Source organism: Hyla sarda, unplaced genomic scaffold (genome assembly GCF_029499605.1).
Source record: "Hyla sarda isolate aHylSar1 unplaced genomic scaffold, aHylSar1.hap1 scaffold_566, whole genome shotgun sequence".
Lineage (NCBI taxonomy): Eukaryota > Metazoa > Chordata > Amphibia > Anura > Hylidae > Hyla > Hyla sarda.
Genome location: NW_026610578.1, coordinates 186755 through 210330, shown reverse-complemented (window position 1 = coordinate 210330; position 23576 = coordinate 186755). Strand labels below are relative to the sequence as shown.

The following is a 23576-nucleotide window of genomic DNA, read 5'->3' as shown; positions in this document are numbered from 1 at the left end:
GATGTGTTTAGATGGCCATCTATAAGACGAGGAAGATTGTAGACTCGAGGCTATACGAGGGGGTATCGTGATGTTCAGTATCTCCGACTTACTATAATTTACTTTGAAATTGGATAGGGTTCCATACTCTTCAATAACGCATTGGACACGAGGCAGGGCTTCAGTAGGATTAGTGATCATTATGAGCAGATCGTCAGCGAATGCTGCCGTAAGATGAGGCCTATCCCCTATTTGCAATCCCCTAATCGCCCCATCCTGCCTCAAGCCCTGGAGAAGAGTCTCCATCACGAGGACGTACAGTGACGGTGATAGGGGGCACCCTTGTCGCGTCCCATTACATATGGGGAAAGGTTCAGAAAGAGTGCCATTGACCCTAACCCGTGCGCTGGGTTCACTATATAGGGACATGATAGCTCGGATGAAGCGATCAGGGATGCGATATTTGGTTAACACCTTGTTCATGTAGTCCCACGCTACCCTATCAAACGCCTTCTCGGCATCTGTGCCGAGAAGGAGTAGAGGGATCTTTTTTTGTGTGGCATAGTGAATAGCGTGCATGACTCGTAATGCATTATGCTTCCCCTCCCTGCCCTTCACAAAACCAGTCTGGTCCACATGAATGAGGCCAGGGAGGAGAGGGCGAAGTCTCATGGACAACAGCTTAGCCCAGATCTTTAGGTCCATATTCAAAAGTGAAATGGGCCTATAACTCGAGCACAGTAGAGGGTCTTTACCTTCTTTTGGTAGAATAGTGATGTGTGCCTCTAGGGATTGGGGCGGCAAATGGGTGCCTCCAAGTAACGCGTTGCACCACTGAGTAAGCCGAGGCAGCAAGACTGTGCCCAACTTTTTATAGTATTGTAAGCTCAGGCCATCTGGTCCCGGGCTCTTCCCTATGGGGAAGGACTTTATTACTGCCTCAACCTCCTCAGCAGTGCAAGGCTCCAGCAATGTTTCCCCTTCCAGTGTGGTGAGGGTAGGTAAATTCAATCGGTACAAGAAAGTTTGGATTGCCTGCGTGCGTGGCAATGGCGTGGGGTTAGTTGGGTGTATGTTATAAAGAGAATAGTAGAAGTCCCGGAAAGCCGTTGCTATAGGGCCAGTGTCTACGTGTTGGGTACCATCCGGCTCCACAATCCTGTCAATGTGCGTTAAATAAAACATTTCTAAGCTTAAATGTGAGTGCAGGTGCAGTGACCAATAAAAAATAAAATAAAATTCTATATATATATATATATATATATATATTTTTTTTTTTTAATGCCATTTTCAATAATAGTTTTTTTTTAATTTATTTTTTTATAATAACACCTTTTCCCACAAAAACAAAGAAAAAAAACCCCCAAAAACAGTAAAACTGCAACACAATTTCTGTGATTTCCGGTATGAAATTTTTTATGTAAACTGGACTCTCACCCCTTTGAAAATATCATAGTTACATAGTTAGTACGGTCGAAAAAAGACATATGTCCATCAAGTTCAACCAGGGAATTGAAGGGTAGGGGTGTGGCGCGATATTGGGGAAGGGATGGGATTTTATATTTCTTCATAAGCATTAATGTTATTTTGTTCCAGGAATGTATCTAATCCTGTTTTAACCTCCTGAGCGGTATTCCCGAGCGTGACTCGGGGTTAATTTTCCCTGCCAGGATCGGTAACCCCGAGTCACGCTCGGGGTAGAATTGCAGAGTTCCCGGCCGGGCTGCACGATATATCGCAAAAGCAATGTGATATAGCGATGCGGCCCCCCGGGAAAACATGCGATTATCTGCTCTGGTCGGCTCCCGTTGCGGGGGCCGGCCAGAGCAGGTAAAGAAAAATACTAAAAGTCAGTGTTTCCCTACCAGGGGGCCTCCAGCTGTTGCAAAACTACAACTCTCAGCATGCCCGAACAGCCAAAGGCTGTCCGGGCATGCTGGGAGTAGTAGTTTCACAACAGCTGGAGGCCCCCTGGTAGAAAAACACTGAGCTAAGTGTAAAAGGAAGAAGTAGTAAAATAAAAAAACCTGGCCCCTGCGCAAGGATGACACGCAAATTCGTGAAGCCTTCCATATTTTTTGTATGGGCCATTAATATACTTATATACGTTTATCATATCCCCCCTTAAACGTCTCTTCTCAAGACTAAACAATTGTAACTCCTTTAATCGCTCCTCATAGCTAAGATGTTCCATGCCCCATATTAGTTTAGTCGCGCGTCTCTGCACCCTTTCCAGCTCCACAGTGTCCCTTTTATGTACAGGCGACCAAAACTGAACAGCATATTCCAGGTGAGGCCGTACCAATGCTTTATAAAGGGGGAGTATTATGTCCCTGTCCCTTGAGTCCATGCCTCTTTTGATACATGACAATATCCTGCTGGCTTTGGAAGCAGCAGCCTGACATTGCATGCTATTCTGTAGTCTGTGATCTACAAGTACACCCAGATCCTTCTCTACCAGTGACTCTGACAGTTTAATCCCCCCTAAGACATACGACGCATGCAGGTTATTAGTACCCAGATGCATAACTTTACATTTATCCACATTGAACCTCATTTGCCAAGTGGATGCCCAGACACTTAGTCTATCCAAGTCATCTTGTAACTTATGCACATCCTCTATAGACTGTACCGTGCTACAAAGCTTTGTGTCATCTGCAAAGATAGAAACAGAGCTGTTAATACCATCCTCTATATCATTGATAAATAAATTAAACAACAGCGGTCCCAGTACAGAACCTTGGGGTACACCACTAATAACCGGGGTCCAATCAGAGTACGAATCATTGACCACCACTCTCTGGGTACGATCCATGAGCCAGTGTTCAATCCAGTTACAAACTAAAATTTCCAAACCCAAAGACCTTAATTTACCTGTCAGACGTCTGTGAGGGACAGTATCAAACGCTTTAGCAAAATCCAGAAACACTATATCCACAGCCATTCCTCTGTCAAGGCTTCTACTCACCTCTTCAAAAAAGCAAATTAGATTGGTTTGACAACTTCTATCCTTAGGAAACCCATGCTGGCTATCACTTATAATACAATTATCCCCTATGTATTCCTGTATGTAATCCCGTATAAATCCTTCAAACAATTTACCCACAATGCACGTTAGACTTACCGGTCTATAGTTTCCTGGAGAAGACCTAGTGCCCATCATGTAAAGCAGAAAATATACGTGGACACACCCACTTTTACAAAACTGACGTGAACGGTGTAAACCGCGGCACAAAGCTCTTTGAAATGTGTTCAATACTTTTTGCGCCAAAATTTTGGCGCAAAATTGATTTTTTTGTGCCGCAAAATTCTTTGAGAATCTACCCTCTGTGTACTTTATAAATATTTATGATTTTACTATTGTGCAGAGTTTTGTTCGGCGCACACTGCTGCTCCAGCACTTCTAGCTATGTGAGCAGTGCCGTGGAGGTAGAGAAGGCGTGCACGGTAGAGCCAGGGGGGGAGGGGTTATATATTTGCGCAAAATTTATCAAACGACGTGCACAACTTTTGTAAATTGTGTAAAGGGGCAGCTCTGTGTCTACAACAGACCCTAATGAGAAATCTCCCCCAATGATTCTATAAACTGGCGGTCGATAATGAGTATATAGTTTATATACATTTTTTGTGTAGAGTTTTTTTTTTGTTTAATATAATTTTTAATAGGAAAGAAATAAAAGACATTTTTGAAAAGGTTTCCAATCTCAGTTTTCGTTACTCAATAAAAAAGATTTACACCATTTTCTGAACAATATAATTTCAGTAGTATGTACCGTATATAAAGTATACAAAAAATAAGGTTGCAGCAGCAGCTCTCTTTGTCAAAAAAATCGAGGCTCTTAGCGCACTTTTTGATCAAAACGTGTCCCCATCCACCACACGGAGGTGGCCTCTTGTCGGATGAGACCCTAACATGCCTAATCCACTCACCTCTGCTGGGCATATGGCCTCTGACATGCAGGATCCTTTTATATTATGCATGTTTTGTTTATATCTATGTATCTATCTATATATATATATATATATATATATATATATGCATTGTACTATATGCACTATATCTCTTCACTTTTTATATCTTTTGTATATGTATGTATTGTATTGCATGCTCTATATATTCCTGCACTCTTCAGGCACTGCTCCTATCCATTTGGATTTAGTATACATCATTCCTGCACACTAATCAAGATTCATTTACCGTATTTTTCGCTGTATAAGACGCACTTTTTATTCTCCAAAACTGGGGGGGGGGGGGGAAGTTGGTGCGTCTTACACGGCAAATACACACACCTATCGCGGCGGTACCGGTGGCCATCAACGGCCGGGACCCGCGGCTAATACAGGACATCACCGATCGCGTGATGATGACGGCGACGGAGAGCGTGGATCCCAGGGAAGAAGACGTCCGGAGCGTCGGGGATACCACGGGGACGCGGCGACAGCGAAGGAGCGACATCCAGGGCAGCGGTGACGGGTCCGGAGCGGCAGGGACACGTGAGTATTACCTCCTATCCAGTGGTCTTCAACCTGCGGACCTCCAGTTGTTGCAAAACTACAACTCCCAGCATGCCCGGACAGCCAACGGCTGGGAGTTGTTGTTTTGCAACATCTGGAGGTCCGCAGGTTGAAGATAACTGTTGGGTTCAGAATTTTTTTTTCTAGATTTTGCGCCTTTAAAATTGGGTGCGTCTTATATACCGATGCGTCCTATAGGGCGAAAAATACGGTATACACTTCTACAAATATATTTTTTTACAAAAATATTTTTCTCATTTTTGTTTATGTTGCATGCGCTATTTACTGTATTTGTTTTACCATTATGCATGTTATCACATCCTTGTCATTTTTTTATGCTTTCATATGCCCCTGGATTATTATAATAATCATTATTGCTATTATCTCAAATGTATATGCATTATTTATAGCCATGTTATTGCCTTCACAGTCAGTTCTCCCACTATATATTTTCATTCTTTGTATTATTTAGCCCTGGGTCCGATGTTCAACTTATTTTGTATATCCCTCCATTAGCAGCGATCTGTCTTTCCCCCTAGAATTTTTTTGTGCACGCATGCGCAGTATGAGTGACTGTGGCCATGTTTTCGTTGCCGAACCCACTCTATAATGTGAATGCGCGTTGCGTGCTCCATCACACGAGTGCCGCGGTGTCCAACGTCACTTCCGACCCAGCGGCTTACTATTTGGACAGGTGTGTTATTCCTTTTCTATTGGGTCACTATTATATAAATTCCGAACCTGTAGCCATTATTTGCAGCCAAATGTTTTAACATATATTGATATATATTTATTTTATTTAGTCTATTATGTACATTTTTAGAATCATGTTCTTTTATTAATAAAAAAAATATACATTTTCATACATCGATTTGTACTTTATTTGGTGTCGGGGTTACGCTTTTGGCGTTTGTAGGTATATATGCAGAAGGAATAAGTTGCAATATATAGGGGAAAAAAAGAAACATGGTGGTTGGGGTGCTGGTGACTACTCCCAATGAAGCAGAGCTGTAGTGTTCTGATCAATTCGGGAGCTGTGTATTCTTCCCCCACCATCACTTTCCTCCTCCTCCTATTCTCAAAAATGAGGAATCCTCCTGCCAGACTACCCAAATCTGTAGATAACGTTGGACTTTTTGTCAGAATTTTATTAATATTTGTATTTATATTTGTATATTATATTATATTTGTTTGTCTATGTTATAAAGTGATGTTCGTGCCCACCCAAATACCCAGTCCTCGGTATAAAGTCACCGCCCCCCCCCCCCCCCCAAAAAAAAACACCCTATACCCCGAGTTTTCTATACCTTTATTTAATAATAAAAAGCTTATTTCACCCTATAAAACAAATGGATGTAAATGTCCATGTTTACACCTGTCCTCAGAGCAGTGACATTCCGTATGACATCACACATGTGACTTCACAAATGGTGATAGCTGGAAAAAGAGGTGCAGAGCCCCAGAGGCCTTACTCTGAGGACTGCAATCTAGCGAGCACTAGTGTTTCTATATTGTTTCCTTGCGCTTTTTATTTTATTTTATCATGATTCGAGGGGACCACATCAGCAGGGATGAGGTCAATTTGGCCTGTAGCATGTGCTGGACAGTTACCATCCTCCTGGGTTCCCTCTTCACCACCGGCCCGAGTTTCTGGTTTGAAATCACCAGCAACCAACCGAGCCGGAATATCACCTCCAGCCACCTGCAAGGGCAGAACGATACCATCAGAGATCTGCCCAGCTTGAATACTACCAGCAGCGACATGAAGTGTCCCATCTGGACGAGGACCAGGATCAGAAAGATCACCCCTGTCCTGGTGAGTAATCAAACCTCTGCCAGCAGCGACATGAAGTGTCCCATCTGGACCAGGACCAGGATCAGAAAGATCACCCCTGTCCTGGGGAGTAATGACACCACTGCCAGCAACGACGCGATCAACTGGGATTCCATTACCAACAACCTGCAGAGCGGGGCGGCCATCATCAAAAACTATCTTGGCTGGATCAGCACTTATGGTGACATGATCATCTGCCTGCTATGCTATATTCCCATCGATAACAACCTGCTGGACCGGTTCATAGATGCTGTTGACGACCTGATCTCGTTTGCTACTATCATCAGTGACCTGCTGTCCTGGATAGACACCACCACTGACTTGATCTTCTGGATCCCCACCATCACCAGCAGCTCCCTGCTTGCTTGGATGAACCCAGTCAATGAGTTTGTGACCTGGATTACCACCAACAGCACTATAGAGCTTCTTTACGTGATCTGTAACCCCACCGCCATCAGCTGGATCGGCTTCTTCAGTGACAGGCTCACCTGGATCGCCATCACACTCCAGCTTCTGACGTGGGTTATGCCAAGGGGGATAGTGACCAGCATCACCGGACCGATGGACTATATTAACTCGGTCAGACAGTTCCTGGGACGGGTCACCGTTGCCATCCTAATTGTCAATATCCCCGAGATTAAAGGTGTCATTACCATCATCGCCAGTATACTATGGGTATTCACCACCAACCTGTATGTATGAACACTGGAAAAGATGAATAAACATTTTTATTAGACAAATATTCCAATAGTTGTAATTATTGTTATAATAGACAAAGTAGGGAATTTATTATAAATCAGTGTTTTATATGTCAGTGAGAAACAAAAATATCTCGGAGTAAGGTGCCCCAAATGTATGAAGAGCCGCAGTTGAATATGGTTTCACATAACTACAACTCCCAGCATGCCCAGACAGCCAATAGCACTGCTCAGCCTCTGATTGGTGGAGCACTTTGTCGTACGGTAATAACTCAACTAACCCCTTCCCACAGAATGCTTTATATAAACGTCCGATTGGGCAGGTCCTTCGCGCATTCCGCCGTTTATAAAAGGCATTCAGTTAACCCGGCGATGCGCGGCATCGCATGGGTTAGCTGGCAGAAGTCCCGCTGTTACCAGCAGGAGACAACTTCTGCAAGCCTCCCCCAGGACCATCTGTGGATGGTCCTAGTCAGCAATCCCTGTGATTGGTCCCTGTGGACCAATCACAGTGTGTCAGCTGACTGGGGGGGGGGGGTGTCTCAGCTGACTGGGGGGGGGTTTAAAGTTCATTTCCCTCAGTCTGCCCGTTCCTAGAAGTCGGGCAGAGCGGGGGATGATGAGTGCTGTGGGGGGGGGGGGGGGGGGGGGGTGATGGGGTGGCCCACGGCACATACCTGGGGCCGGCGGCAGGCACAAGTGGAGGAGGCAGCTGTGGCATCAGATGCAGCAGTGAAGATCGCTGTAATGTGATCTTCACTGTTGCTTCTAGGAGTTTTAAAACTACAACTCACAGCATGCCCAGCCTTTGGCTGTCTGGGCATGCTGGGAGTTGTAGTTTTGCAACATCTGGAGGGCCACAGTTTGGAGACCACTGTGCACTGGTCTCCAATCTGTGCTCTTCCAGATGTTACAGAACTACAACTTTCAGCATGCCTAGACTGTCTGGGCATGCTTGGAGTTGTAGTTTTGCAACAACTGGAGGCACACTAGTTGGGAAGCATTGTCTGTTTCCTAACTCAGTGTTTCCCAACCTGTTTGCCTCCAGCTGTTGCAAAACTATAACTCGCAGCATGCACTGACAGACCATGCATGCTGGGAGTTGTAGTTTAGCAACAGCTGGAGGCTCATGGGTTGCGAAACACTGAGTTAAGTAACAAACTCTGTGTTTTGCAACCAGTGTGCCTCCAGCTGTTGCATAACTACAACCCCCAGCATGATCGGACAGCCAAAGGGCATGCTGGGAGTTGTAGTTTTGCCCGCCCCCCATGTGAATGTACATTCACATGGGCAGGGGTTTACAGCAAGTTTCCTTGCTGTAAACCCCTGCCCTTGTTACATAAACCCCTGCCCTTATTATGTACCTTGAGGGGTGTAGTTTCCAAAATAGTATGCCATGTGGGGGCTTTTCAGCTGTTCTGGCACCATAGGGGCTTCCTAAATGTGACATGCCCCCAAAAAATCATTTCAGAAAAACTCACTCTCCAAAAACCCATTGTCGCTCCTTCCCTTCTGAGCCCTCTACTGCGCCCTCCGAACACTTGACATACACATATGAGGTATTTCCTTACTCGAGAGAAATTGGGTTACACATTTGGGGGGATTTATCTCCTTTTACCCCTTGTTAAAATTCAAACACTGGGTCTACAAGAACAGGTTAGTGTAAAAAATTGAGATTTTGAATTTTCTCCTTCACTTTGCTGCTATTCCTGTGAAACACCTAAAGGGTAAACAAACATTCTGAATGTCATTTTGAATACTTTGAGGGGTGCAGTTTTTATAATGAGGTCAATTGTGGGGTATTTCTAATATAAAGACCCTTTATATCCACTTCAAAACTGACATGGTCTGTGAAAAATTCCGATTTTGAAAATTTTGTGAAAAACTGGAAAATTGATGCTGAACTCTGAAGCCCTCTCATGTCTTCCAAAGTAAAAACATGTCAACTTTATGATGAAAACATAATATATTGTATATAATATAATAATATAAAGATATCTCCCGTATGATGCAAACATAAATTAGACATATTGTATATGTGAATCAATATATAATTTATTTGAGATGCCTATTTTCCTTACAAGCAGAGAGCTTCAAAGTTAGAAAAATGCAAACTTTTCAAATTTTTCATAACATTTTGGAATTTTTCACAAAGAAATGATGCAAGAATCGACAAAAATTTACAACTAGGATAAAGTTGAATTTGTCACGAAAAAACTATCTCTGAATCAAATTCATAAGTACAAGCATCCCAGAGTTATTAACCTGTTCAGGACCCATGACGTATGCATACGTCTTCACACCCTGGGTCTTAAGGACCCATGACGTATGCATACGTCATGGCGTTTTCCGGTCTCTGCCGCTCGCCGGGCAGAGATCGGAACTGGATGCCTGCTGAAATCCTTCAGCAGGCATCCAGGGCAAACGCCGAGGGGGGCCATGTAGGCCCCCCATGTCGGCGATCGCCGCAAATCGCAAGGGAAATCTCAGCCTCTGGGACCCGACCGCCCGGTAATTTCGCATGATCCCGGCTGTCACAGACAGCCAGGACCATGCTGAAGTATCGGAGCGAGGTGGCAAGCCGGCCACCTCCTCCGATCCCCTGCGATCTGTCGGTTAGTTAACCGACCAATCGCAGGAGGGGGGGGGCGGTTACTTCCTCCCGTCCTGTCCGGCCCCTGAAAGTCCGGAGAGGACGGGAGGAAGACCGGAGGACGCGGCGGGGGACGGGGGAGTGCTAGGGACCGGCCCCGGTACTTACCTCGTCCCTGAAGACCCGGATCCAGACGATGAAGACGGCGGCGGCGGCGACAGGTGAGTGGAACTTCAGCCGCGGTCGGGCCCTTTACAGCAATGCACGTCGCCGTAAAGCGACATGCATTGCTGTAATAGGACCCTGTAAACTACAACTCCCAGCATGCCCAGACAGCCCTTGGCGTCTGGGCATGCTGGGAGTTGCAGTTTTGCAACATCTGGAGGTCCACAGTTTGGAGACCACTGTGCCCTTCCAGATGTTGCAAAACTACACATCCTCAGCATGCCCTTACTGTCCAGGCATGCTGGGAGTTGTAGTTCTGTAACATCTGGCCCTTCAGATGTTGCAGAACTACAACTCCCAGCATGCCTGGACAGTTTTGGCATACTGGGAGTTGTAGTTTTGCAACATCTGGAAGGGCACAGATTGGGAACCACTGTATTAGTGGTCTGCAAACTGTAGTCCTCCAGATGTTGCAAAACTACAACTCCAAGCATGCTGGGAGTTGTAGTTCGGCAACATCTGGCTCTAAAGATGTTGCCGAACTACTACTCCCAGCATGCCTGAGAATGTTTGGGAGTTGTGGTTTTGCAACAGCTGGAGGCACACTGGTTGGGAAACATTGTTTCCTAACTCAGTGTTTCCCAACCCGTGTGCCTCCAGCTGTTGCAAAACCACAACTCCCAAACATTCTCAGGCATGCTGGGAGTTGTAGTTTTGCAACAGCTGGAGGTCCCCCCCCTGTGAATGTACAGGGTACATTCACATGGACAGGGGCTTACAGTGAGTATCGGGCTGCAAGTTTGCGATGCAGCAAATTTTGCGCGGCAGCTCAAACTCGCTGTAATCCCCCCGCCCGTGTGACTGTACCCTAAAAACACTACACTACACTAACACAAAATAAAATAAAAAGTAAAAAACACTACATATACACATACCCCTACACAGCCCCCCTCCCTCCCCAATAAAAATGAAAAACGTCTGGTACGCCACTCTTTCCAAAATGGAGCCTCCAGCTGTTGCAAAACAACAACTCCCAGTATTGCCAGACAGCCGTTGACTGTCCAAGCATGCTGGGAGTTTTACAACAGCTGGAGGCACCCTGTTTGGGAATCACTGGCGTAGAATACCCCTATGTCCACCCCTATGCAAATCCCTAATTCAGACCTCAAATGCACATGGCGCTCTCACTTTGGAGCCCTGTCGTATTTCAAGGCAACAGTTTAGGGCCACATATGGGGTATCGCCGTACTCGGGAGAAATTGCCTTACAAATCTTGGGGGTCTTTTTCTCCTTTCACCCCTTATGAAAAGGTGAAGTTGGGGTCTACACCAGCATGTTAGTGTAAAAAAAATAAACTTTTTACACTAACATGCTGGTGTTGCCCTATACTTTTCATTTTGACAAGAGGTAAAGGGGAAAAAAGCCCCACAAAATTTGTAACACAATTTCTCCCGACTACGGAGATACCCCATATGTGGGCGCAAAGTGCTCTGGGGGCGCACAACAAGGCCCAGAAGGGAGAGTGCACCATGTACATTTGAGGTGATTTGCACAGGGGTGGCTGATTGTTACAGCGGTTTTGACAAACGCAAAAAAAACAAAACCCCACATGTGACCCCATTTCGGAAACTAGACCCCTCACGGAATGTAATGAGGTGTGCAGTGAGAATTTACACCCCACAGGTGTCTGACAGATCTTTGGAAGAGTGGGCTGTGCAAATTAAAAATGTTGTACAGCCCACTGTTCCAAAGATTTGACAGACACCAGTGGGGGGTAAATGCTCATTTTATGCCTTGTTACGTTCCTCAAGGGGTCTAGTTTCCAAAATGGTATGCCATGTGGGGGTTATTTTGCTGTCCTGGCACCATATGGGCTTCCTAAATGCGACATGCCCCCGAGCAAAATTTGCTCTCAAAAAGCCAAATATGACTCCTTCTCTTCTGAGCATTGTAGTTCGCCCGTAGTGCACTTCAGGTCAACTTATGGGGTACCTCCATACTCAGAAGAGATGTGGTTACAAATTTTGGGGGGTATTTTCTGCTATTAACCCTTGTAAAAATGTGAAATTTGGGGGGAAACACACATTTTAGTGATTTTTTTTATTTTATTTTTACGTATGCAAAAGTCGTGAAACCCCTGTGGGGTATTAAGGCTCACTTTATTTCTTGTTACGTTCCACAAGGGGTCTAGTTTCCAAAATGGTATGCCATGTGGTTTTTTTTTGCTGTCCTGGCACCATAGGGGCTTCCTAAATGCGACATGCCCCCGAGCAAAATTTGCTCTCAAAAAGCCAAATATGACTCCTTCTCTTCTGAGCATTGTAGTTCACTCATAGTACACCTCAGGTCAACTTATGGGATACCTCCATACTCAGAAGAGATGGGGTTACAATGTTTGGGGGGTATTTTCTGCTATTAACCCTTGCAAAAATGTGAAATTTGGGGGGAAACACACATTTTAGTGAAATTTTATTTTTATATTTTTTACATATGCAAAAGTCGTGAAACCCCTGTGGGGTATTATGGCTCACTTTATTCCTTGTTACGTACCTCAAGGGGTCTAGTTTCCAAAATGGTATGGCATGTGGGGGATTTTTGCTGTTCTGGCACCATAGGGGCTTCCTAAATGCAACATGCCTCCCAAAAACCATTTCAAAAAAACGTACTCTCCAAAATCCCCTTGTCGCTCCTTCGCTTCTGAGCCCTCTACTGCGCCCGCCGAACACTTTACATAGACATATGAGGTATGTGCTTACTCGAGAGAAATTGGGCTACAAATATAAGTATACATTTTCTCCTTTTTCCCCTTGTAAAAATTCAAAAATTGGGTCTACAAGAACATGCGAGTGTAAAAAATGGAGATTGTGAATTTTCTCCTTCACTTTGCTGTTATTCCTGTGAAACACCTAAAGGGTTAAAACGCGGACTGAATGTCATTTTGAATACTCTGGGGGGTGCAGTTTTTTATAATGGGGTAATTTGTGGGGTATTTCTAATATGAAGACCCTTCAAATCCACTTCAAACCTGAACTGGTCCATGAAAAATTGTGAGTTTGGAAATTTTGTGAAAAATTGGAAAATTGCTGCTGAACTTTGAAGCCTTCTGGTGTCTTCCAAAAGTAAAAACACGTCAATTTTATGATGCAAACATAAAATAGACATATTGTATATGTGATAAAAAAAAAAAATTATTTGGAATATCCATTTTCCTTACAAGCAGAGAGCTTCAAAGTTAAAAAAATGCAAAATTTTCAAATTTTTCATAAAATGTTGGGATTTTTCACCAAGAAAGGATGCAAGTTACCACAAAGTTTTACCACTATGTTAAAGTAGAATATGTCACGAAAAAACAATCTCGGAATCAGAATGATAACTAAAAGCATTCCAGAGTTATTAATGTTTAAAGTGACAGTGGTCAGAATTGCAAAAAATGGCCGGGTCCTGAGGTGTAAAATGGCTGGGTCCTTAAGGGGTTAATGCTTAACCTCTTAAGGACTCAGGGCGTCACACCGTGTCGGTCCCGGCTGCTAATCATAGCCGGGACCCTGGGCTAACAGCACGCAGCATCGATTGTTGTGCCACACGCTGTTAACCCTTCAGACGCGGCGATCAAAATTGAAGCCGCGTCTGAAAACGAAAGTAAACGCTTCCCGGCAGCACACTCTGGCTGATCGGGACATCGCGATAAAATTGCGATGTTCCGATCAGCTGGTACGCAGGCGGAGGTCTCCTTACCTCTCTCCGCGGCGTCCGATCGTCGATTGATTGCTCCAAGCCTGAGCTATAGGCTTGAGCAATCGAGCCCCTATCTGACTGATCCGTGCAAAGCTAGGGCTTTGCAGGGATCTGCATAGGAGATCAGTGTGTGCAGTGTTATAGGTCCCTATGGGAGCTATAACACTGTAAAAAAAAAAAGTGAAAAAAAGAAGTTAACAAAGGTCATTTAAAAGGGGTACTCCGGTGAAAACCTTTTTTCTTTTAAATCAACTGGTGGCAGAAAGTTAAACAGATTTGTAAATTACAAAATTAAAAAAATCTTAATCCTTCCAGTACTTATTAGCTGCTGAATGCTACAGAGGAAATTCCTTTTTTTTGGAACACTGATGACATCATGAACACAGTGCTCTCTGCTGACATCTGTGTCCGTTTTAGCAACCATGCATAGCAGATGTATGCTAAGGGCAGCATGGTGGCTCAGTGGTTAGCACTGCTGCCTTGCAGTGCTGGAGACTTGGATTCAAATCCCACTAAGGACAACAATAAATAAAGTGTTATTATTATTATAATTAAATAGAAAAAAAAAGGGTCAGCTTCTCCCTGCTTTGGATGTGAGGAGTCCCGGTAGCAGCACTTTAGCACTGAGCCTGACAGCCAGACTTGATGGACATACAGCACTTTTCTCAGGTCGTAGTATTGCACTTTACATTGGTCAGATTTATTATATGCACTGAGATTTAGTTTTTTGCACCTTACATTGGTCAGATTTATATGCACTGAGACTCACATATATTTTTCATTACACTGACATTGGTTAGGCTGCTAGGCGTTTTATATATTATATTTACATTTGCCAGGTGCTACTTATTGGTACAATCTTTAGAATTTGCTGCATAGATTGGTTTGTGTTTCATTGGTCCGGGACTGGTTTACATCTTAGGGTTATGTGTACCCACTGCAGGGTGGGCGTAGTAGGATTATATTCCTCCGCTTTTGGATCATGTGTTTTTAATTGTTTTTAATTGTATGTACTCATCTGTCTGTTTTGTGATAAATAAAGATTTATATATATTTTTTGGAACATATTGAATATTTGTGGTGTGCAATTTATATATGGCTGCTAGCTTTCTCTCTTCTTCTGGGATTATTATTATAATAACGTCAGCAGAGAGAACTGTGCTCGTGATGTCATCAGGAAGTACAGGAAGGATTAAAACATTTTTTAAAAGAAGTAATTTACAAATATGTTTAACTTTCTGCCACCAGTTGATTTAAAAGAAAAAAGGTTTTCACCAGAGTACCCCTTTAACTCCTTCCCTAATAAAAGTTTGACCCCTTTTCCCATAAAAAAAAAAACGAAATAAACATATGTGGTATCGCTGCGTGCGAAAATGTCCGAACTATAAAAATATATTGTTAATTAAATCGCTCGGTCAATGGCTTACACGCAAAAAATATTCCAAAGTCCAAAATAGTGTATTTTTGGTCACTTATTATATCATGAAAAAATGAATAAAAAGCGATCAAAAAGTCCGATCAATACAAACATGGTACCGATAAAAACTTCAGAACACGGCGCAAAAAATGAGTCCTCATACTGGCCTGTATGCAGAAAACTAAAAAAGTTATAGGGGTTAGAAGATGAGAATTTTTAACATATAAATTTTCCTGCATGATGTAGTTATGATTTTTTTCCGAAGTAATACAATATCCAACCTATATAAGTAGGGTATCATTTTAACCGTATGGACCTACAGAATAAAAATGATGTGTTATTTTTACCAAAAAATGCACTGCGTAGAAACGGAAGCCCCCAAAATTTACAAAAGGAAATTTTTTCTTCAATTTTGTCGCACAATGATTTCGCCGTTTCGCCGTGGATTTTTTGGTAACATAACTAATGTCACTGCATAGTAGAATTGGTTGCGCAAAAAATAAGCCATCATATGGATTCTTAGGTGCAAAATTGAAAGCGTTATGATTTTTAGAAGGTGATGAGGAAAAAATGAAAATGCAAAACGGAAAAATGCTGAGTCCTTAAGGGGTTAAAGTGACAGTGGTCAGATCTGCAAAAAATGCTCTGGTCCTTAAGGCCAAAATCACCTCGGTCCTTAAGGGGTTAAAATTATGAAATATGGTCATAAAAATATTAATTAAGAAAAATTATGAAAATGTATCATTAGGCAGGTAGTACCCCCAAATTAGACCCCCCCCATTAGACAGGTAGTACCCCCAAATTACACCCCCCCCAGTAGACAGGTAGTACCCCCAAATTACACCCCCCCCAGTAGACAGGTAGTACCCCCAAATTAGACCCCTCCCCCAGTAGACAGGTAGTACCCTCAGATTAGACCCCCCCGCAGTAGACTGGTAGTACCCTCAGATTAACCCCCCCCCCGCAGTAGGCAGGTAGTACCACCAGATTAACCCACAAGTAGGCAGGTAGTCTCCCCAGATGAACTCCCCAGTGGGCAGTTAGTACCCCCAGATTAGAACCCCCCCCCCCAGTAGGTAGGTAGAACCCCCAGATTAGACCCCCCCAGTAGACAGATAGTACCCCCAGATTAGACCCCCCCCCCAGTAGACAGATACTACCCCCTGATTAGACAACCCCCACCGCGGCTGGTACCTTTTTAGTTGCCGGGGATTCAGGGCAGCACCTTCCCCTAGATAAGAGCAAGCACAGCTACACGCGTAATGATGCTCGGTCACGTCACACTCTCAGAATACCTAGGGCCGGCGTCAGAACGTAGGCCCTTGAGTTCTGGGAGCGTGACGTGACCGAGCGTCATTACGCGCGTAGCGGTGCTTGCTCTTATCCAGCCTGGCCCACAGGGTAAGCGGCTGAAATGGGATATTTCCTGGTTGACAAATAAGCCAGTCCGGCCCGTGTTACTGTACAGGGCAGGAGGACGGCCCAGCCTGCGGCCCTGACAGGTATTATAAAGATATGCAGGTTCATGAACTATTTCTCCCGTTACTATCTTCCGTCACAAAATAACGTCCGTTATTAATAATGGGCTATAACGGGTTAAAATGGCTATTAGAAAAACCCCATAGACTATGAAGGGATTTTCTAACGACAGTATAGGATTTTGTAACTGACGTTTTCAGCTGATTTTCAGACGGAACTTTGTACGGATGTTTAAAAACTGAGAATTTTGTAGGGTGGAAGAAGCCTCACAAACACAATGATATATATAAATGAATATCAATTAGATATCATTAGTAAGAAAGCATTACAAGCTTATTAGTTAATTGACTATAGTAGAACAATACAATTGAGTAGGAAGTAACTTGTTACAACATAAGCTACTTTGGTTCGGATATCGTATACAGACTATCTAGAGCAGTGATTCCCAACTGGGGTGCCGCGGGATTTTGACGGCAAATATTTTATTTTTTTATTCACCGGCCTGGCCTGCGCGTCTGAAATTTATGGCGCCGCAGGGGGGGAGGGAAGTATGTGTGCGCTTTGCTGTGCGTGCACACATCGCAACCCCCTGCATTCCTCTCACCCTGCGGCCCAGTGAGTGAGTGCACTGGCGGTGCTCTGCCGGATTACCGTGCCGGTGTAGTGACCCGTGCCCCAGCATCCCCCTCCCCCCCCCAGCGGCCCAGTGAGTGAGTGCACTGGCGGTGCTCTGCCGGATTACCGTGCCGGTGTAATGACCCGTGCCCCAGCGTCCCCCTCCCCCCCCCCCAGCGTCCCAGTGAGTGAGTGCCCTGTCGGAGCCCTGAGTCGCTGCCCTGCCGGACAGGGGAGGAAGGTGGAAGCTGCGCCTGATTACTGTGCCAGTGTAGTGAAGAAAAATGGCAAAAAGGTACTGTACCCTTTCCTACCCTCTGTTACCCCTTCTTAACCCCGTCCACCCCCCCTCACCCCTGTCATCCATGTCCACCCCCTGTCTATCCCTGTCACCCATGTCCACCCCTCCCTGTCCACCCCCCTGTAACACATGTCTACCCCCCCTATTCACCCCTCTATCCCTTTGTCACCCCTCTTTTATCCCCCTTGTCATCCTTGTCCACCCCCGTTATGCCTGTTCACCCCCATATCTCCCGTGTCCACCATCCTGTCATCCATGTCCACCTTGGCCACCTCTGTCCATTCCTCTGCAACACATGTTCCCCCCCCCCATCCACCCCTCTGACCACCCCCCAGTCTACATCTGTCACCATTGTCCCTCCACCCTAATCACCCCTCTGTCCCTCCTGTCATCCATGTCCACCTTGGCCATCCCCCCTCTGTCACCCATGTACACTCCTCTACCCCCCATTCCATAGACTTGCATACGGGGGGCGGGGGGGGTGACATCACACGGAGGCGGGGGGGGGGGGGGTTGGGGGGTTGGCGGGGAGGTCATGATACTCTGGCCCCGTGGTCGCCACCCGGCTGTTTGTGAGCTGGCACCGCTGTGTGCAGCTCAAACAGGTGGGTGGCGAATACAAGATTGCGGGGGTCCCCAGCGGCGGGACCCCCATGGGGAGACATCATATCCCCTATCCTTTGGATAGGGTATAAGATGTCTCAGGGCCGGAGTACCCCTTTAAGATGTTAGCCGAGCTTTCTTACAATCTTACTGAGGAACCTTCTGACAATATTTTACCATTTCTTCTCACACTGTATGGTCACTGCAATTCTCTGTAAAGACGAGGTTACTCATTCCATTAACCCCTTAAGGACCCCGGCTTTTTCCGTTTTTTCATTTTCAATTTTTCCTCCTTAACTTTAAAAAATCATAACTCTTTAAACTTTTCACCTAAAATTCTATATGATGGCTTATTTTTTGCGTCACTAATACTTCTTTGTAATGACATAAGTCATTTTACCCAAAAATCTACGGTGAAACGGGAAAAAAAATCAATGTGCGACAAAATTGATGAAAAAACTCTATTTTGTACGTTTTGGGGTCTTCCGTTTTTACGCAGTACATTTTTTGGCAAAAATTACACCTTATCTTTATTCTGTAGGTCCATATGGTTAAAATGATACCCTACTTGTATAGGTTTGATTTTGTATCACTTCAGAAAAAAATCATGAATACATGCAGGAACATTTATACGTTTAAAATGGTCATCTTCTGACCCCTATAACTTTTTTATTTTTCTGTGTTCCGGGCGCTATGAGAGCTCATTTTTTGCGCCGTGATCTGAAGTTTTTAGCTGTATCATTTTTGTTCTGATCAGACTTATTGATCACTTTTTATTCACTTTTTTGTGGTATAAAAAGTGATCAAAAATACGCTATTTTGGACTTTGGAATTTTTTTGCGCATACGCCATTGAACGTGCGTTTTAAAAAGCAGTATATTTTTATAATTCGGACATTTCTGCACGCGATGATACCACATATGTTTATTTTTATTTACACTGTGTTTTTTTTATTCTTGGAAATGCCGGGCGATTCAAACTTTTATTAGGGGAAGGGATAATTGAAAGGGTTAATGATTTTTTTTTTTTTAACACTTTTCTTATGCAATATTATAGCTCCTACAGGGCGGGCTATAACATTGCATTAACTGATCTTTACCACTGATTGATGCATCTCCATAGGAATGGATCAATCAGTGTTTTGGGCGATTGGATGCTCAAGCCTGGATCTCAGGCTTGAAGCATTCATTCGGCGATCGGACAGCACAGGAGAAGGTAAGAAGACCTCCTCCTGTGCTACAGCTGTTCGGGATGCCGACATTATACCGCGATGATCCCGAACAGCTCCCTGAGCTAGCCGGGCACTTTTACTTTCGTTTTTAGCTGCGCGGCTCAGCTTTGAGCGCGCGGCTAAAGGGTTAATAGCGCGCGGCACTGCGATCAGTGCCGCGCGCTGTTAGATGCGGGTCCCGGCTTCACTATGATGCCGGGCCCGCCGCAATATGATGCGGGGTCCTTAAGAGGTTAAAGTGGTACTCCAGTGGAAAACTAGATTTATTTTTTAAATCAACTGGTACCAGAAAGTTTAACAGATTTGTAAATTACTTCCATTTAAAAATCTTAATCCTTCCAGTACTTATAAGCTGCTGTATGCTCTAGAGGTATCTCTTTTCTTTTAGAATTTCCTTTCTGTCTGACCACAGTGCTCTCTGCTGACACCTCTGTCCATGTCAGGAACTGTCCAGAGCAGGATAGGTTTGCTATTGGAATATGCTTCTGCTCCAGTCAGTTCCTGACATGGGCAGAGGTGTCAGCAGAGAGCACTGTGGTCAGACAGAAAGGAAATTCTAAAAGAAAAGAACTTCCTCTGTAGTATACAGCAGCTGAGAAGTACTGGAAGGATTAGGATTTTTTTATAGAACTAATTTCCAGTGGAATACGCCTTTAGGGGTGTGAAGTTCTTTATGGGAGAAGCACAGTTACTTATGAGTGTCCATGGGAGGTTATGCCTTATGTTTATGTCTACCATGCTACTGTGGTGTCCCAGTAAAGGTACATTGTGTCAAGGCATTTTAGGACCTGTCAGATTGAGACCTCCAGTGTCCTGGGGGCTCCCCTGCAGGGACTCAACCATTTCTAATCTGTATTTTCACTGTTATAATTTAGCAATCCGTTAATAGGTGTCTGTAGCTTTAAGTATGTTGCCTAGCAACCTCAGGCTTAGTTAGGGTATGTGAGAGTGGAGGACTGAGGGCTAGAATGAACTTTTGTGTAAGGTGTTATATTATGTTATCACTTGTATGTAACTTTATTGTAAATCCTAAAGGGGATACAGACAACTCTATGATCCACAGCTGCCTGGCCAATGGGCTTTAGTTCAGCCTTCCCTTATAAAGGGTGGCATTTCCTGTGAGAGGAGTAGAGGAGGAGAGGAGTAAAGCAATTCATTCAGTTCAGAGTACAGAGTGAAGAATCCGCAGAGGAGTGAGAGCAAAGATGAGAGAGAGAGAGATAAGAAAAGCATGAAGTAACCCCAACTAATATCAAGCCTTTACTTCAGCCTTGATCAGAGAATTCCTAAAGGACAATTCATTATCTTTCGGCGAAAAGCCACAAATCTACGGACACTTCAGTAAGTGACTTTGATCTCAAACCTAATATAGCGCAGACCTAAAACTCCTAGTCCGGCCGTAAGAGCCAAGCATATATGCAATATCAAGTCCAGGCACTGCAAGCTGTGTGGTCCTCTAGAGACTGTCTGTTAAACCTTTGGGAGACTTTGGTTGAGCGCTGTGGAGATTGTACCACCTATCTTCAAGTTAGTAAAGCCTCCGTTAAACTGCAACCTAGTGTGGAATCAATTCTTTCCTTGCTAGCCTGTGGGGAGACGGAGTTCCCTGGACCTGTAGTACCCCGGGAGATACCAAGACTACAGTGGCTTCACGTGACATTAAGGATTAATACCATCCGACCCTGGGTTCATAACCCCCCCCCAAGAACCAAGTAGCTAACCCCAGCATAGTGGCGGTCACGGGTTTCACTCGTGGTTACCACACTACCAACCAAAAGAGTACAGTTTGTGTTGGTGGAAAATGCACTGAGCAATGGGGCAGTCAACGTGGTGGAACCTGGAGGCCTGTTTGTCTGTCAGTGTTAAGGTTTCTGCCAGTGGGCACGTCAGAGAGAGCACTGGTAACCAGATAGGACAGGGTGAGGGACAATCAAGGGCCAGCTATCACCAACAGACCACTGCAGACAGTGAACATTAGAGAGGAAGAAATGTGAGGAGGGGGGTCAGCAAAATGTGCAAGAACCCCTTGAATTGACAGGTGCCCTCCATACAAAAAGCTTATTTGTTGCAATGCCAAGAAATCTTACATTTGTGTTAACCATTCGGGTCTTTGCAGGAAAGATTGCAGACTGTTATATACGAAACATTTAAAGGGGTACTTTTTTTTTTATCAACTGGTGCCAGAAAGTTAAACAGATTTGTAAATTACTTCTATTAAAAAATCTTAATCCTTCCAGTACTTATTAGTGGCTATATATTACAGAGAAAATTATTTTCTTTTAGGATTTCATTTCTTTCATGACCACAGTGCTCTCTGCTGACACCTCTGTCCATTTTAGGAACTGTCCAGAGCAGCATATGTTTGCTATGGGGATTTTCTCCTGCTCTGGACAGTTCCTGACATGGACAGAGGTGTCAGCAGAGATCACTTCCTGTGGAACACAGCAGCTGTTGGGTGTGTCTCACTTCCAGAGTTGTCCAGAGAGAGAGGAGAGAAGGAGTTTTTTCCAGCAACCTTTTCCCCAGGAGGGTGGCAGACTCCTGGGAAGAGCCTCCTGCTATGGACCCACGGCCTTCCACCTCCCGTACTAGGCCGGCGGGGGGTGGGAGTGAGAGAGTTACAGCCGATTCCAAGGACGGGGTCAGAAGATCCAGCAGGCTCCGCAGTAATGTGGAGACCACTCCCCCGTCCATCGCTGGAAACCGCAAGGCATACGGTAGGAAGATAACTGTTGTGTCTTCAGGGACTGTTTCTAATGTTACGGAACTCCAGCAATGGGGGGTGAAGGGACCCAGGGAGTCGCTTGCCACGTTTGGATCCCGCATGCAGGCAAAGCTGGTGGAATACGAACAGCTGGGAAAGAAGCTGAAAGTGTTAAGGGAGGATCTGAAGTTTGCCCGCTACCAGACAGATAACTCTGCCAAGGCCATGAGGGCTAAGTTTGCTGCTAGAGTGTGCGAGCTGAAGGCAGAGGAGCAGGAGGTGGTGAGAGCCCGAATGCAGATCATAGAGGGAGCGGGTATGTTTAAAGAAAAATTTAAAAACGAGGACCGCTATAAAATCATGCGGACCCCTGTGAAGGAGGAAGAGGATAGCCAGGGGGAGGAAGAACACCTGTGTGATATAGAGGAGAAGATGGAGGAAGGTGGTGAGGGAGATGGCGGCAGTGAGGGTGATGAGAGTGAGGGGGATGTGTGTGATACCCCGTGTACCCCTAAGACCTCTGTCACCCCAACTGCAGAATATATTAACCCTGCCCAAGTCGCCTTACCAACCACCTCAGAGGAAAGCGACAGTAGTGATGGTGGTGACAGCGGCCCAGTCGGTGGGGGGCTCCTGCGGGCCATAGTGATGCAGGAGTCACCCACCCGTCTGGAAAATTTCAGTTTTGGCCAGGACCTGGGCCCTGAGGAGAGCCAGAAGAAGAAAAAGAACAGGAGGAAGAAAAAGGCTGAGGAGCAAGTCATGTTTGTTTTCTCCCCTATCCAGCAGTCTGGGCCACCTGAGAAGTTGGTTCAGACTGCTGGGCCCCCCACCCTGCCAGATCCAGTTTCTGCTGTTGAACGGGACCAGCACGGGGGTACAGTGCTGCATCCAACATGGCCGTGGGTGCTACAGTCACGCATCCTGCTGGTAGGGAAGAGCAGGATGGGTTAATGGTGGGTGTCCCTGGCATTGTTATCAGCTCTGTAGGGCACTCCCCTGAGAGGGGGGGGGAGTGTCCAGGCACCGGGACCCGCTGCTGATCCCGTGCAGTCAGGCGCAGTGTGTGGCATGGACGCTGTAGGGATTTCCCCTGTGAGGGAGGAGGGTCCCTGCAAGTCAGTGGCAGGTGGAGGGGCAGAGGTGCGCTTGGAGGGGCATGTGATGTCTGCGGTGACATCCCACATGGAGGAGGAATCAGCATCGCCGACAGAGATCCAGCTAAAGCACGTCCTGGCCAGCCCAGAGGTAGTGGGTGAAGCAGCGGCTGATCCCAAAAACACTGCTAATAAAACCAAAAGCAATGTCACTACAAGGTGTGTGAATGATGGGAGTAGTAGTGCTGTGGATGAAAGGAGTGTATGTGGGAGTGATGGTGGAGTGAATGTGAGGAGTGGTAATGGAGTGAATAGGAGGAGTGGTAGTGGTGCAGATGGGAGGAGTGGTAGTGGAGTGAATGGGCGGGGTGGCAGTGATGCAGATGGGAGGAGTGGTAGTGGAGTGAGTGGTGGTGGTGGATTGAATGGGAGGAGTGGTGGTGGTGCGGATGGGCGGGGTGGTAGTGGAGTGAATGGGAGTGGTGCAGATGGGAGGAGTGATAGTGGAGTGAATGAGAGGAGTAGTAGTGGTGTGTATAATAGTGACGTTTGTGGCAGTGCAGGGGGTTTAGGTGGGGCCGTAGGGACAGGGTCTGGTCCGGCTGCCCCC

General features: G+C 45.4%; 1 pseudogene; it reads left to right on the top strand.

The window, feature by feature from the left end:
* Positions 1-1961: 1961 nt before the first annotated feature.
* LOC130340143 (U6 spliceosomal RNA) lies at positions 1962-2058 on the top strand (annotated as a pseudogene).
* The last annotated feature ends 21518 nt before the right edge of the window (positions 2059-23576 follow it).